The 17,800-nt window shown below is 39.9% G+C and overlaps 1 protein-coding gene across 1 annotated transcript in view; it reads left to right on the top strand.

Moving 5' to 3' along the window:
- The first annotated feature begins 2,381 nt into the window (after positions 1-2,381).
- Positions 2,382-17,800, top strand: part of CSNK1G1 (casein kinase 1 gamma 1) — a 130,288-nt gene continuing 114,869 nt past the window's right edge. The window contains exon 1 of the mRNA XM_090270753.1: positions 2,382-2,510. The gene's annotated coding sequence lies outside the window, so the exon portion shown is untranslated. The remainder of the gene's footprint in view (positions 2,511-17,800) is intronic.

The raw sequence follows: 17,800 nt of genomic DNA, 5'->3' as shown, positions 1-17,800 counted from the left end.
TTGTTAGACTTTAGTTTTGGTATCTTTTCTATTTGAAGATGCCAATGGACCTCTAAGAATATGTGAATATTAGTTACTCTAGGAATATTACACTATTTTTTGAGTAATAGTCGTGTTTCCTAAAAATAAACATTAGATACCCTAATTCGTCTTAAATGATTACAAGGAGCAATAAAAAATGAAGAAAAAGAGCTTTTAAGAACTTAGAAAAGAAAGCTAAAGTCGTATTGATCTACAGGATGAAGACACTGTACCGCCTTTGAAGGCTATTTGAGATCTAGCCTAGAAATGAGAGCCTTATCTTAGTTACGGTTCATATTAAGAATATGGATTCCTCTAGTACTGCTCACAAAACCCTGTAAGTGTAAACCCACATAGCTAGTTTTAGGTGTGGATTGTGCTGTTCATCTTTAGACGTCTCCAGACAGTGTATGTTTAAAATGATAGAATGATCGAAATCATGTGACCACTTAGGAGTCAAGCCAGTTATTTATATACCTATTAAAAAGTGACCTTAAAAAAAAAAAAAAAACCTAGGAAGAGAGGATCTAAATGAATAGTGTTTAGGCCACATTTCTTCAGGCAGTGGGAAAAATGGATGATGCACAGGAATTTGCATTTCTGTATTGGCCTAAACTACCACATTTAACTATTAATTTTATCCAAGAAACATTTCTTACTATAGAACACATTTGCCATAATCATGTTTAAACTTTTTTAGAGACATCTAAGCCCCCCATAGTTTTAGATGTCATTGTTCATTTGGTTCATGGTTTTACTTTTCTAACTTTAAATAAAACTGTTGGTAATTAAAATACTAAGCTCTATTTTGTCATGATAATGGTTTATCATTGGTCACAGCCAGGTTTTTTAAAGGAACGATTAATTACTGGATGTGCTCAGATTTCATTTGATCTCATTTGAATTCTGTGTGTGTGTGTATACTTCTACATGTATTCATGCCCATGAAAAGGGTTGTAATGTTTTAGATTTTATTAAACAATCTACTACAGACATTTTACTCTGAAGTGATTTCCTAAAGCTTTTACTGAACTAACTGTCTAGGATAAATCAATTTAATGCTCCCCTATGTGTAAGGAAACCAACAGACCTGCTGTTTGTTTCTTTTAAGTTACCAAAGCTCACTTACTCTGCACCAGCTGAGGTGGACAAAAGTCCATTATTGGTGACTAAGAAGTTATCATGACCAACAAAATTAGAGTTGCAGTTGCCAGTACATTCACTGCCATGGAATAGAGAATGAATTCGGAGGCTACTCTTAATTAAGCTTTACTGCTTTTAAGCAGACCTATTTAAGATTGGAAAGTAAAACCAAGATTTTTGCTTGTTTTTCTCTGAATGCCCAACTACATTTCTATAAATACTTAACTGCCATGGTGTTATGGTTCATTTTTCTAAACAATTATATTGCTGGCTTTTACCCCAACCAGTAGTTTTCCCAACAATTTCAAAGCCCAGATCACATCGACACAAGAATAAATGAAGTCTCTTAGTAACACTTTTCTTGTCCACAGTGTAGGTATGAACGTTTTTTTCTGAGTGGAGCGTTACATTTCTTCCTCCTTCTCGAGCTTGATTACGGCCTTCCTTTGGCCTTTCTCATTGCTTTTCTTTTGAGGATTAAAATTGCTACTCCATTTACAACGAATCTTTGTTTTCCCCTTTCATTTGACTCGATTATTTACAGATCATACACAACCATGTTCTATCCTTACGAAAGGCGAAGACAAAACTCACCACTCGGTTTCATGGGCTGTCAAAGGAGAACGAAGTGCGTGAGAAAGCTTTCATAACATTGAAGATTTTTAAAACCCAATTGAAACACAACTGAAAATCCTTGAGGGAGATGCTTGCTAAACTACCAGAAAAGATAACTCCCACGAGGGACCATTGAGAGAGCCTTAAGAGGAGCCAATGGGTGGGCCTGGGACTCAGGGCGGGAGGAAGCATGTTTATATAGTGGCTGGGGGCTGAAGAAGGGGTAGTACCGCTGAAGGGAAAAGTAGGATGGGCATTGTGACTCTGGTTGCAAAGCCTGTGCTCGGTCTAAGACACGGAGGAGAAGACAGAAAGGTGAGGCCAAAAAAGTGCACACGCTCCCAGCTACCTCCTGACAGTCCCAGAAGAAATGGGGGTGTTGTCTTTGAGGTTCTTCCGCTTAGCAACCCCACGCGGTTGCTAAGGAGGGGCAGTAGTGGGGTGACCCGGAAGTTGTGGTGTCCATTTCTCGCTGCCTGCTTTAAGTTTGTCCTATCCAGAGCGCCGGGCTGCTTTGCGCCAGGCCGAGGGTGGGGCCAGCGCCAATGGTTCCGGTTCGGCCCCTGCCCTCCTCTCGGCGTCTCGCTCTCCTCCCTCCCCTCCCACAGCTGTCCTCCCTCCCGTTCCTGGGAAAGAGAGAAGCCACCTCTGCGGGTGGGTAGGGGAGCGCTCGGCGCCTGTGGGAGGGGATCGCGCCCGCCCCCTCTGAGCCCCAGAGCACCGCGGACCAGGTATTCGATCAGGCTTCGACGGGGTCCGGGAGGTTGGAGTCTGAGGGGGTGTGTGTGTGTCTGTGCGGGCTGGTGGGGGGCCCCTCTCCGGGTCGGGGAGGGGGACGCGGAGATCCGGGGTGGGGCGCAGGCAGGCGCGTGTGTCTGTGGAAGGTTGCGGGGGTGGAGAGGGACTGGTGGACACCACGGCGGAGAGTTTCGGGTGGCTGGGTGAAGGTTGCGGAGGAGGCACCCCCTTGGATGCAGAAGACTTCAGCCGGTGTGGACGGGGAGTTTGCCACCTGGAGGACTAGATCTGAAAGGGGGAGCATCCTCCGGGGCCGAAATGAGAGCATGGATCTCGGCGGGGTGGTGGGGGCAATCCAAAGCTTCTATTGCCTGCTTCCCCTGCCCACCCCGCTGGGACATAGCCCGGTTTCGAGGTTTGTGGGGGTTGTGAGTCGGCTGGGCACCGTGGGGAGCCGCCCTTGGCAGAGCTAGGGCAGAAGAGGGGGTAAGGAGACCTCCCTCCACCCAACTTCCGTGCGCTTCCCCCACTTCTTCCTTTACTGCTCTTGCCCCAGCGTCGTACGGGAGCGGTATCCCCCAAGTGGGCAGGCATCGCAGCCTAAGAGAAAGAGGATGGAACTGGGTTTGTTGCCTCTAAATACTTAAAATGTTTGGAAAGTCACTATAGCATGTTCAGTAATGTCTTCTAGTTCTATATTAAATCGTATAAATTACCTTAGAAAAGTGCAATTCTGAAAAGCAGCAAACTATAGGCTGGTCCGGCATAGCCTTGTTTGGTAGATGTGTGTGTTTATAAGAAATGGACTAGGACAGCCATATAGATATAGAGGTCTAGGGGAGACATGTTGAGACAAGCCTTTTCCAAGCTCTTTATTACCTGCCAATAAGTCTTCCCTAGTTTAAGTGAAGCAGAAAGATGCTCTTCATTTTTATTTCCATCAGCGATTGAATTGTAGGTACTATGTAGTGATACCTTAGACTAGATATGTTCAGAGAGACAAGATTGTCTGCTTTTGGGCCTCTTAATCTTTTAAAGAGATAATTGTGGTCAAGTGGAAATTTTGGCTTTGAGGTTGGTAAATCTGGGATTGAACCCAGACTGCTACTGGCTAGTTGTTGACCTTGGGCAAATCATGGAACCTACCAGAGATTCATTTTCTTCGTAAGTAAAATGAGTTAAAATTCTTACCAGAATTGTAAGGAGGGTAATATATTTAAATAACAGCCCACTTTAGGTAAAATCACCTTCTAATTGAAAGATTAACTATCATTAATATTACACAGTAAAGGTAGTCCAGTCTTGTGGAATGAAGTTTGAGATGAAAAGGGAATTGGGTAATAATAATCCCAAATATATGTATAGAACAGGACTTATAGTGATTTATAGAAATTAGTTTCTTAAAACTCTTAAAAATAAAGCAGAATATGTGCATTTATTTAAAAGATCAATAATATTTCAAAGATTTTCTCAGATTTGTGACATATATAGTATGGATTGATAAGAAAACCATTTAAAAAGTAATTTACGTAAATTATAATTAACAGCCTATGTCTCTGAAGAGAATTAAAATCGGGGCATAAAATAGAAAGTAGTTATAATTTAAGATTAAAGTCAACATCAGTGGCATGACTCATCTTAATTAGATTTAAGCTATTAGCAAAACTTACAGAATTTTGGGGGGGAGGTTGCTAAGTTGCAGATCCCCACTGACCTTGGGACATGCCACCTTTATTCTTTTTTTTAAGTTATATTTTATTGATTATGCTATTACAGTTGTCTTGATTTTTTTCCCCCTTTGCCCCCCTCCACCAAGCTCCTCCCACTCCCTCAGGCAATCCCCACATCATTGTTCATGTCCATGGGTCATGCTTATAAGTTCTTTGGCTACTCCATTTCCTCTACTGTACTTTACATATCCATAGCTATTCTGTAGCAACCTATTTGTACTTCTTAATCCCCTCACCTCTTCACCCCTTCCCCCACACCACCCTCCCATCTGGCACCATCAAAATGCTCTCTGTATCCATGATTCTGTCTCTGTTCTTGTGTTTTTGAGATTCAGTTGCCAGTAGGTATGTATTTTTTGGCATTTTATTGTTCATAGTTTTGATCTTTTTCTTAAATAAGTACCTTTAACATTTCATATAATAATGGTTTTGTGATGATGAACTCCTTTAGTTTCTTTTTGTCTGGGAAGCTCCTTATCGGCCCTTTGACTCTAAATGATAGCTTTGTTGGATAGAGCAATCTTGGTTGTAGGTTCCTACTTTTCATGACTTTGAATATTTCTTGCCAATCCCTTCTAACCTGCAACGTTTCTTTTGAGAAATCAACTGACAGTCTTATGGGAACTCTCCTCTAGTCAACTAACTTCTTTTCTCTTCCTGCTTTTAAGATTCTGTCTTTATCTTTAACCTTTAGCATTTTAATTATGATGTATCTTGGAGTGGGCCTCTTTGCATCCATCTCTTTTGGGACTCTCTGTGCTTCTTGGACTTGCATGTCTATTTCCTTCGCCAAATTAGGGAAGTTTTCTTTCATTATTTTTTCAAATAGATTTCCAATTTCTTGCTCTTTCTCGTCTCCTTTTGGCACCCCTGTGATGCGAATGTTGGACCTCTTGAAGTTGTCCCAGAGGTTGCTTATACATTCCTCATTTTTTTGAATTCTTTTTTCTTCTTGTTCTGATTGTTTTTGCTTCCTTATGTTCCAAATCATTGATTTGAGTCTCAGCTCATTGACTACTATTGTTTCCCTGTAAATTGTTCTTTATTTCAATTAGTGTATTCTTTGTTTCTGACTGCATTTTTTTTATGCTGTTGAGGTCCTCACTATGTTCCTTGAGAATGCTTATAACCAGTGTTTTGAACTCTGCATATGATAGATTGCTTATCTCCATTTCATTTAGCTCTTTTTCTGGAGTTTTGATGTTCTTTCATTTGGACCATGTTTCTTTGTCTCTTTGTTTTGGCAGCCTCCCTGTGTTTGCTTCTTTGTAGTAGGTAGAGCTGCTTTGACTCCTTGGTCTTGGTAGTGTGGCCTTATGTAGTAGGTGTCCTGTAGGGTACAGTGGCACAGCCTCCCCTACCACCCAAACTGGGTACTCAAGGTGTGCCCCTCATATGGGCTGAGTGCACCTTCCTCTTGTAGTTCAGTCTTGGTTGCTGTTGACAGATCTATGAGAGGGATTTAACCAGGTCAGTCAGGGGCAAGGACTGGCTGTGACCACTGACCACCAGCCTCCGCCTTCTATGGAAGATCAGCTGTGCATGGGCAGGGTGGTGGTGGTTTGGTGTGGTCTGTAGCTGTCCACTGGGTGTGCTGTCCCTCAAAGTTTCCTAGGTGGTGCAGGCCAAGGTCAGCCCCCACCTGCGTTTTGCCCAGGGCCACCCTGCCTGAGCTATAAAGCAGTCTGAGATGGCTGTTACTTGTGCTGGGCTTGGAGATTCCCAGGGGAAGCCAAGCTGTGAACCTAGGCTGGCAGCTGCTAGTGCTGTGCTTGGGGCTCAGAGGCCAGCTATTGCTTATTTGATAAGATTTAGTTAGTTGTGAAGTGTGAGCCAAGACCAGCCATTCATATGGAAAAGCAGCTTGGGTGGGCCCATTAGTTGGGTGGGGCAGGCTCTCTGCTATATCCAAGGTGGGTCAGTCAAATGGTGTTAGCCAGGTTGGTGGAGTCTCAGATATGGCACCAGCTTGCCGGCTCTGTGAGAGGAGGGTTTAAAAAAGGGACAATGGCCTCTGCTCACCTTAATGCCAGATACTTCAGTTCCTCCCTGTATACCACTGGTGCCTTTCAACCTGCTGTGCCGTTACTGGAGTTCAGAGGGAGTGAGTCTGAGTAGGTGAGTCCACGTGTGGGTTCTTTAAGAGGAACTGCTCGGGGCTTCAGCAGTTTCTTCCCCCAACTCAATCCCTGCTGGTTTTTGCAGCCAGAAGTTATGAGGACTTATCTTTTTGGCACTGGAGCACTGGGTTTGGGGGCCTGCTTCGGAGCTGGGACTCCTCACTTCCAAGATATCCCTCTTGAATCTTTATCCACCACTCATGGGTGAGACCCAGCTCATTCCTCATATAAACCCCTCCAGCCAGTCCGGATGGATGTGGTTTCTTTAAATTCATAGTTTCAGCCTTACATTCAACTGAATTTCTGACTGTTTTGAGTGATGGTTGCTCTAAATTTTAGTTGTAATACTGTGGTTATTGGAAGAGGCAAGCCATGTCTGCCTATGCTGCCATCTTGACCAAAAGTCCCCTAATTTTTATATGTATAATATATAGAACAAATGACAATGAAATGAATTTATGCCTTTAATTCATGATGAGACTATTAAGTGACCTATGGACATTGACAACAGCGTGGGGATTGTCTGTGGTAGTGGGGCATGAATGGCGCAGGGGAAAGCAACTGGGGAAAATTGGGACAACTGTAATAGAACAATAAAATAAAATAAATCATGAGAATATAGAAATAAATCTCAGGAACATGAAGTCTTTATAATTTTTTACTTTATAGTTTTAAAATATAGTTATTTGTATCCTATTATATGTCAGATTTTCAGCTAAAATAGTTTGCTTTCTGATGTAACTTGTAGTTAGTACTTCTATTTTATTTTTTCTACATTTTTAACAAATGGCTTCTTTTTTTAAAAGATTTTACTTATTTTCAGAGAGAGGGGAAGGGAAGGAGAAAGAGTGGGGGAGAAACATCCACCATTGTCTCTCGCATTCCCCCAGCCAGAGCCTGGCCTGCAACCTAGTCATGTGCCCTGACAGGGAATCGAACTGGGAACATTATGGTTTGCAGTCCAGTGCTCAATCCACTGAGCCTCATCAGCCAGGGGTATTTTATTTTATTTTTTATCCTTATCCACGGACATGCTTGTTGATCTTGGAGAGAGGCAAAGGGAAGGAGAGAGAGGAGAGAAACACTGATTTGAGAGAGAAATGTCTATCAGTCATTTGCCTCTCATATGTGCCCCAGCAGGGGACCGAACTCGTGACCTTTCAGTTTACTGGACGATGCTCCAACCAACTGAGCCACACCAGCCAATTTTTTAAGCTAGTACAATACTTTTTCATTTTTAAATGTACTGTATACTTAAAGGATAAATATCAGCTAACTTGTTTTAATAGTATTTTTGTGTATGTGTGAAAGTGGAAACAAAGTTTGTAATTCAGTAGCACTTTTTTAGAGAGGTTCATAGATCTTCATAATTTAGAGAGGAAATTTCAAATGTATTTTTTTTCCTGTCTCTTTTAAACAGTGTTGAACATTAAAATAATAACAATAAATAATAAACAATAAAATAATAAAACTGAGGAAAGTCTCCGACTATATTGCATGCTCCTTGAGTTAGAAATACTATTTTAAATTTTATCCACTACTACAGCTATATAATAAACAATAAATATTGGTCAAATTGATAAATGGATAGATATATTTAAAATTATTAATAAAGTATTTACACTTTTTTTAAGTTGAAATTATGTTTTTGGTAGTTTTAGTTTTTTTGTAAGATTATTCAGCCTTCTAAATGACTTTTTAAGAATGTAAAGTCTATAGTGTATCTTTAAGCTTTTAGTTGTGTTTTCCTGGATCATTTTTTCATCATCTTTTGAATCTAAAATTTGAGGCCATATTATCTTGCTTTGTTGGTAGAACTATCAGAAGCTTCTGTTTTTTCACTGTCTTCTCATAAAACTTTAATAAACCATGTGATAGTATGTGAGGATACTAACTGTTAAAGAGTAAAAAGATCTATCTAAATACAGACAACAATAGAGATTGTTAGAGATGATACTTTTCTCAATGACTTTCCCACTCAAAGTATGTTGCCATTCCAAGGATCTTTGTAGTTACCAGTTATGGAATTTGATTGTTAGGAAATATAAAAATTACTAAACCTTTAATATCCATCTCTTAGATAATCTCAGAAAGTTTTAGGAAAGATTGGGAAAGTTTATTTACCATGTACTAGAATCAAATAATGAACATAGTAGTTTGTTTTATTGGTGTTGCCAAATCAGGAGTGAAAGTTACTGTGGAAATGTTTTAAAAATGCCAGACAATGCTTTACTTTAACCAAATGAGTATTCTTCCAGAGCTTGTTTCTTTTGAAAAGCGTTTTTAAAAAAAATGATGTGGTCTTCTGTAATAACAATAAATAATTATTCTATCCAGAATAAAGGCAGATGTCACAGACATATTTTAGTGTCATCAATCTTGATAGAAAGTGCTTCTCTGGCTTTAGATAAGTGAAAGTAGAGATTCATGAAAGAACTTTAGAATTTGTGGAACAATATTTTAAAAAACATTTACTTCTCTACTCATTTCTGCCTAATATAAAAAATCTTTGAGAAGCTGGAAGATAGAAAAAGAATAAATTTACTTCAGAATTACCATTTTCAATTTGGGAGATAACTTATTTGAAGAGCTAAATTGGATTTTGACATTATTGGGATTGTGTTAAAGATGGACTCAGGAAAAAATTAGATGCCATCTGTTCCAGATTTCTTATTCTCTCACCCCTTCATGTTTTGTGGCTTTGAATTTATCAGATTATTTTTTGAAAATAAAAATCCTCGAATTTAGGTTATATAATTTCAGCTATATCAGTGAACATGTAACTAATAGAACTTGCATTTTTATATTGAGTTACACAGAAAGATCACATTGACTTAAAAGTAATTGTTTTATTTTCAGACTATGTGAACATTACCTAGCTTCATGTATCTCTGTCATCATTCACTTAATAAACCAATTTTTTTTTTTAAGAGAAGCTTTATGAGTTTATTTGAGCCAAATTGAGGACATATATACCAGGGAGCAAGATTTCAACCTCTATGAGTAGCTCAGTTTTTTGGAGTGTTCTCCTGATACACCAAGGTTGCAGATTCAATCCCCCATCAGAGCACATACAAGAATCTACCAATGAATGCATAAATAAATGGAACAGCCCTGGCTGGTGTGGCTCACTGGATTGAGCCCCAGCCTGCGAACCAAAGAAAGGGTCGCTGGTTTGATTCCCAGTCAGGACACATGCCTACGTTGCAGGTCAAGTCCCCAGTTGGGGGTGCATGAGAGGCAACCACATATTGATGTTTCTCTCTCTTTTCCCCTTCCTCCCCGTCTCCCTAAATATAAAATCTTTTTTTTTAAGTTCTTATCTTAAAAAATAAAAAAATGTAACAACAAATTGATGCCCCACCTTCTTTAGCTCTCTCTTTCTGCCTTTCCCCTCTCCAAAAAAGAAAAAAAGAAAAAAGAGAGATTCTTGTTAGTAGTGCATAACCATAGGCCACTCCTGATGGAAGTTGCTAAGAAAATGGATTATGGGGATAGAAAATAAATCTTTTTATCCCTCTGATGTCACAACCAGAAGAGAAGCTTCTGCTGGAAATTTTTAATTTAGTGATAAGTTCACTTAAACTTAGTCTTTCATTAGTGAGCTTTGTCTTACCTTATGGCAGTTGCTGTAGTTTTCATCTGAATTGTACCATACAGTTCATAGGGCACATACTTGTCACTTTTCAGTTTGGATATTAATAAGTCCTGAGGTCAGACTTTTGGGTTTACTGAGCTGGAAAAGATCATAACTTGTTTAAGTTAAAGTAGTTGTCATCTTAATATGGACCAGAAAGACTCAGGCATCTTTGAGAAATTGTTTTACTTACTGGTATCCCACAAATGGATTGAAGAGAGAGCCATCTGGATAGAATAGAGCCGTGCTTTGTTTTCAGGGGGAGTGTTCTGGTGATGTAGGGAGACAGATGGACTGCCCCTACACCTCGGGTAGTGTGTTAGTTACCAGAAATGCCAAGTGGGTAGTGTAGTTATGGTAGGGCCTGGGTGTCAGGGATGGGAATTGTTCTTCAATAATTACTAATCCATCACAATGGTGGCACTGACATATCAGGGAAAGAGATTCACCTGGATTTTGTCTTGGCCAGAGAAGCTGAGTGAACAGGTAGCCATTGCTCTTGCCACCGGAAGGAACTTGGTGCAACAACCCTGGATGCTGGGTAAGCCTGTGAAAACATTACAGTTTGATGTCTCCATCATTTTAAAATGCTACATAAATTTCCAGGGAAAACTGGCAACGCCCCTGCATTAATTTCTGTAGCTTATTCATTCTTTTCTTTTTTTAAAGTATATTTTATTGATTATGCTGTTACAGTAGTCCCAATTTTCTTTTCCCTTTGCTCCCCTCCGTACAGTACCCCCCTTCACTCTAGCAGTCTCACCCTGCTTAGTTCATGTCCATGGGCCGTGCATATAAGTTCTTTGGCTTCACTCTTTCCTATACTATTTTTAACATCCCCCTGTCTATTTTGTACTAACCAATTATGCGTTTTAACCCCTGCACCATATCCCCCATTTTTCCCTGTCCCCCTGTTACAGAACCCCTGGGCTGCTCCAGTTGAAAACAAACCCACGGGCTCTTTAGTTAGGGGCCCGATTGCCCGCCGCCAAAATTATAACTCTCAATACCAGAGTTTGGTGAAAAGAAAAAGAATTGTTTATTTAACAGTTATATAGATTTAGTTATTTGCGGATTTCTGTTGTTAAGTCTTATGCTCTTTAAAATACCCACAAACACATATCCTTGCCTCCCCCCCTTCCAAACCAGGCTAGTTTTAGGAAAGTCAGAGAAACCGTTTCCCTACTTTCCAAACACAGTTCAGCTTTACCAGCAGCTGCCAATCATTCAATCTGATTGGGGAGGTCCTTTCTGTGCTGTGGTGCCCTCCAGCTCTCAATGCAGAACCACCTGGATTCTCAGCCTCCTTGCAAACTGCCTTCTTCCTGCAAACCGCGTGGATCTTCTCTCTTTCTCAAAACTGCATGGCGAGAGTCTCTTAAAGCAGCCTGGAGACCCCTTCTCCAAGCCACATGGAGAAGGCCCCTTCACCAAGCCACGTGGAGGGAGCACACGAGAGAGCGAGAGCGAGCGCGCGAGCGTGCCAGAGAGAGAGTCAGAGCGCCAGAGCCAGAGCGCAAGTGAGAACCCGAGTCAGAGAGCGAGAGTGTCAGAGTGAGAGCACGAGCGAGAGCCAGAGAGAGTCTCAGAGTGAGAGCCCGAGTCAGAGCGCCAGAGCGAGCACGAGCGAGAGCCAGAGAGAGTCTGAGCTAAAATGTCTGCAGCTGCTTATATATCCCTGACTGCGTCATCTGACGCAGTGGGCGTTGCAAACAGTTCTGACCATTCACAGACCCTTACGTAGGCTCTGTGTGCTTTCTCCATACCGTCCCCTGGTTCAAGACTCCTCCCATCTGCCTGAGGCTTTGGATGCATTAAAGCCATTTGCATAAGAAAGACACTAGCCACCAGCCTCAGGCATGTGGAGGCATTCCAAAAGCTGCTTCCTTCTCCCCATCCCCCAGCTGCAAGCTCTGGGGATTTTTGGACTCCCCTGTTTCTGTAACACCCCTCCCAGCTGATAACCCTGTAAATGATCCCCATATCTGTGATTCTGTTCCTATTCTGGTTGTTTGCTTAGATTGTTTTTGTTTTTATTTTTTAGATATATTTGTTGACATTTGTGAGTTTGTGGTCATTTTACTGTTCATAGTTTTGATCTTCTTTTTCTTAAGTCCCTTTAATATTTCATATAATAATGTCTTGGTGATGATGAACTCCTTTAGCTTTATCTTATCTGGGAAGCACTTTATCTGCCCTTCCATTCCAAATGATAGCTTTGCTGGATAGAGTAATCTTGGTCGTAGGGCCTTGCTTTTCATCACTTTGAATGCTTCTTGCCATTTTCTTCTTGCCTGCAAAGTTTCTTTTGAATCTTATAGGATCTCCTTTGTAGGTAACTCTGCTTTTCTCTTGCTGCTTTTAAGATTCTCTTTATTTTGAAACTTTGGCATTTTAATTATGATGTGTCTTGGTGTTATCTTCTTTGGGTCTGGCTTGTTCAGGACTCTCTGTACTCCCTGGACTTGCATGTCTATTTCGTTTACCAAATTAGGGAAGTTTTCCTTCATTATTTTTTCACATAAATTTTCAATTTCTTGCTCTTTCTCTTCTCCTCTGGCACTCCTATGATTCGGATGTTGGCACGTTTAAAGTTGTCCCAGAGGTTCCTAAGCCTCTCCTTGATTTTTCAATTCTTGTTTTTTCATTCTGTACTGTTTGACTGTTTATTTCTTCCTTATGTTCTAAATTGTTGATCTGAACCCCAGCTTCCTTCCCTTCACCATTGGTTTTGTGTGGATTTTCCTTTGTTTCATTGGTATGGCCTTCACTTCTTCCCTTATGTGTTTGTCATACTTAAGCTTGCCTGTAAAGTCTGTGAGCATTGTTATCATCAGTGTTTTAAACTCTGCATCTGTTAGGTTGGCTATCTCCTTGTCTGTTAGGTTGGATATCTCCTCATCACTTAGTTCTCCCACTGGAACCTTGATACGTTCCCTCTTTTGGGCCATACTTCTGTGCCTCCTCAACTTGACCGGCTCCTGTGTTTGTTTGCCTCTGTGTCTTAGGGAGAGCTATTGTACCTGTTACATTGTAAAGGTCAGAGCCTTAGGTATTTGTCAATGTGGGTTGACCCATTTCACCACCTTGTTGCACTGTATGTGGGAAGGGGTCTGAGAGGGAACAATGCCGCTTGTTCAGCACTTGCCCCTTTTCCAGGCGCTTCTCCCACTTTTTGTATGGGACTGGTGCCCTTCTGGCTGTTGCCCTGGTTGTAGTTCCCAGAGTGGGTGGCTTTGCAGATGTTCTAGGACAGTGGGGTCCCTGTAAACAAACAGACTATGCTGAGAGACCGGGAGTTTCTTCTTCTGCCCCAACCCCCACTAGTTTTCACAGTCAGAAGTGCTGAGGCTTTATTTTCTCCAGTGCTGGAACCGTGAGCTGTGCAGTCTGGTCTGGGGCTGGGATTGGTCTTTAGGTGACCCTCCAGATTTTTGTAATATGAGACTGCTTTTTCCATTGGCTGGCTACAGCTACATCCTTGCTGCTGCCGCTTTCACCGCCACACCGTGTCCTCTCTGCCTCATCTCTGTCCCTCCTACCCATCTATCTGAATGAGTATTTATTTTTTTTATCTTTGTTTCTCGGACTTCTGTGAAGTTCAGTTTTCTGGTAGTTCTGGTTGGTTTTAGTTTTGCGGTAGTTCTATTTCTTCTTATTGCTGTGGAGGGTGGCAAAGCATGTCTAACTACACCTCCATCTTGGCCAGAAGTCCTGTAGCTTATACATTCTAAATTGTATAAGGGGTATTGAAGATATGAGGCTCTGAAAGAAAGTACCATACATTTATGTCCTTCCTGGTAAATTTATAAATACACTTTAATTTGTTGACAGTAATGAATGATGTGAAGATATTTTAAATTTGTGTGTGTGCACTTGAGTGTCTGTGATAATAACCAGTTCTCATTTTAGTTCTTCAGGCTCAGTTGCTAATCATAACTGATCAGGCAGCTTCCTAGCTGGGTATCTTCTCCATTTCTTAGCTGTCACTCTCTGATGTAGGTGCTTAGTGAGCAGGGATATGGCCAGTATGACTAATGCCAGGAAAAAGGCAAAGGTATTAAAGGTAAATTATTTTTCATTTAAATTTAAATTTGATTTTATTTAAAGTTAATTTATTTTTTCACTGACTAGACTGTCTGTAAAGTAGCAATATTTATTTTTTGAGATTGTGGATGCCCAATTTTTTAAAAAATTAACTTTTTTTGAAACAGTTTAGATTTATAGAATAATTGAGCAGGTATAGTTCCTATCTCTCATATCCACATCCCTCCCCTACTCTTTATGTTGTTTAGATCTGTGGGTTTTAATGAATGCATAATAATATTTGTCCATCATTACAGTTTCATACAGAATAGTTTTATTACCTTCATCTCTTCCTCCCAGAATCCCTTGCAGCCACTGACCTTTTTTCTGTCTCTGTATAGTTTTTGCCTTTTCCAAAATTTCATATAGTTTGAATCATATAGCATGTAGTGTTTTTAGACCTTTTTTTTTCACTAAGCAGTATGCATTTAAGTTTCCTTGTGTCTTTTTGTGGCTTGATACTCATTTCCTTTTATTGCTGAATAATTTTCTGTTCTATGGCTATACCACAGTTGTTTATCCCTGTACGTTTTTTAAATTCTCACCTGAAATCATTTTTTCATTGCTATTTTAGGGAGAGAGGAAGGGAGAGAGAAATATCAATGCTTGGTTGCCAGTCTGGGGGTTAACCTACAACCTAGGTATGTGCCCTGACCAGGAATTAAACCCACAACCATTCGGTTGCTATGCTCCAACCAACTGAGCCACACTGGCCAGGGCTTATTGAAGGACATCTTGGCTGCTTACATTTTTTTGGCGATTATGAATAAAGCTTCTATAAACAAGCATGAGCAGGATTTTCTCTAGACATACGTTTTCTTTTTTCTTTTTTAAAAAGATTTATTTATTTTTAGAGAGAGAAGAAAGGAGGGTGAAAGAGTGGGAGAGAACATTAATTGGTTGCTTCTTACATACCCCCAACTGGGGACCTGGCCCACATCCAGGCATGTGCCCTGACCGGGAATCAAACTGGCGACCCTTTGGTTCTCAGGCCAGTGCTCTATCCGCTGAGCCACACCAGCCAGGGCACCACTTGCATTTTATTGTTGCTCAGGGTTTCAGCTATACAGATTTCTTGGCCTGAGCTCCAGTGTTTTCTTCTTATTACACTTATTGAAGATTGTCCAGAAGCTTGAGCTGGCAAGGATTGAGTAGGAAGAGTACATGGGTACTACTGTAGTTGCCTGATTATTTTCAATTCTGACTCAGGGTGGGAATATCTTTTCTAAAAGCAATAAAATGCTGTCCTGATACACAATTTCTTATATAGCCTAAGTAGTCATTGTTAGCTAGAATCCTCTTTCAGTTAGATTTATAATTGTCCTGTCCTGGACTTCTAGGACATGCTTTGTTATTCCAAAATATCTTAATCTTAATTGGTATGTGACATCCAAATATTCTGGTCATCTAGGGTATGAAGTATGTAAAAACTGTTTAGTAACCCCATGTTTGGTAGACACTAGGAACACTCTGTTTGTGTGAAAGGACTTAGGTTTTCCAGAGACAGATGTTCTCCAAATCGATCAATACATAAGCTCACTTTGTCTTTAATGAGATCCCTCTGGTTAATGCTTGTGTTTCTGCGTTTCATAGGTTATGGAATCATAAAGCTAAAAGAAAACATGGAGATGGTCTAGTTCGATTCTTTCATTTTACAATTGAGACTACTTAAAGGCTATGTGACTTGTTCAAGATTGTATAGCTAATGAGTCAGGTTGGAACCCAGGTCTCCTGAATCCTAGTCCAGTCCTATTTCTGATATAATACACTAATTGGTTCATTTTAGTTAATGAAGAAATTATGATTTTATAAGAAGTAAAATTTCCAGGATATTTAATTGTGCTATTAAACTACTACATTATTAGATTTCAAATATTTGGTTGAATTTTTTAGTTAATATCTAAAGTGTTGAGTGAGTTACTTGTTTTCCTTAGGTATTTTTCACATTCTAGATAGAAATAGGCCAGTTTAAAAATAATGAAGATATTACAGTAGCCTATATTTAGGAAGCACACATTTGACTGCATTAAAGTGAATCTTTATGTTTGTTTGTTTGTTTGCACAGTGGAGATAATCTGTTAATATTTAATGTCATAAAGCAACAATGGATTCTGCTTGTAAAATTAGAGTGGTGTGTTATGTAAAAACTGAAAGTGCGGATTAATTTAATATGCATCTGGTGAATTCGGGACTTGAAAGATGCACATCTGTTGAGAAAACAAATCATAGAACTATTCAGAGCTTCAGCATTTTTAAATATGTGTGCTTTGATTCTCTTTAACTGTTTTGGAACAGTCTTAATGGATTTAGAAAAGGCCATTTGCTCTAAGGAAGCAACTGTGAAGCCGTTTACAATGCTATTAATTATTTTATTATTATTCACAGCATTTTGATTAGTATTTTTCTTCTCAATTTATTTATTGGGGCTGGAATGCCTTAAATGCCTCACCGTAACAAAATTAGTTTGTTGCAAAATTGTATTTAAAAAGAGGGAGTATAGTTTCTTGAATTGGATAGATTAGAAATATTTTAAAGCTCTGAATTCTATTTTGAATCCACAATCAATGAAATAACCACAGAGCTCCTACTATGTATTCATCACCATACTAGTTTTATAGGAATGTAGAAATGGAAGATATGATCACAGACCAAGTTGGAGAAATAAGACTTAAAATGAAAGCTACAGAGTAATAGAATCTGTTAGGTAACCAAGTGCAAACTTGGTTATATACCCTGGGAACAATATAGAAATTTAGAGGGGAGAAAATTCGGTAGTGTTCACAATTCTGATGGGAAGGAGTTTGAAGGTAAAGTGGTGGATCTTAACACTGTCTGCTCATTAGAATCAAATCGGGGAACTTTTCCCTTGATTGGTTGAATCAGAATCTGACAGATGGTGCTTCATAGTTTTAAAAGTTTTCTCACATGAATGTAATTACAAACCGTGTTGAGAACCACAGCCTTATGATCGTTATGATTTGGGTAGGCAAGAAAGTGTTTTGGGGCAGCAAAGTTAGGCAGGGAGGCAGAATTGGTCACTGTGTGAAAAGACTAATCCAATCAAAGCAGGATGTGCTGATTAGGGAAAGGGCAGAAATAAGCTTAAGGAGGCAGAATGGGGTCATTTTGGAGCACTACTTCTCAAAGTGTGATTCCTCAACCAGCATTAGCTGGAACTGTATTATAAATGTAGATTTTGAAGCCCTGCCTCAGATTTATTGAATTGGAAATTCTAGAAGCAGGGTATAATAAGTGTTTTTTTTTTTAAGTGTTTTATTGATTATGCTGTTACAGTTGTTCCAATTTCTTTTCTCTTTACTCACCTCTGCCCAGTAACCCCCTTCCCTCCAGCAATCCCATCCCCTTCAGTTCATGTCGATGGGTCGTGCATATAAGTTCTTTGGCTTCACCTTTTCCTATATTATTCTTAACTTCCCCCTGTCTATTTTGTAGCAACCAATTATGCTTCTTAATCCCTGCACCGTTTCCCCATTTCTCCCCCTTCCCCCTCCCAGCTGATAAGCCTCCAAATGATCCCCATACCTATGATTCTGTTCCTATTCTGGTTTTTTCTTAGTTTGTTTTTGTTTTTATTTTTATTTTTTTGATTCTGTTGTTGATAATTGTGAGTTTGTTGTCATTTTAGTGTTCATGGTTTTGGTCTTCTTTTCCTTAAATAAGTCCCTTTAACATTTCATATAATAATGGCT

Source organism: Furipterus horrens, unplaced genomic scaffold (assembly GCF_987537825.1).
Source record: "Furipterus horrens unplaced genomic scaffold, mFurHor1.1.pri manual_scaffold_3, whole genome shotgun sequence".
In the NCBI taxonomy this organism is placed as follows: Eukaryota; Metazoa; Chordata; class Mammalia; order Chiroptera; family Furipteridae; genus Furipterus; species Furipterus horrens.
This window is presented reverse-complemented; position numbering and strand designations above follow the sequence as displayed.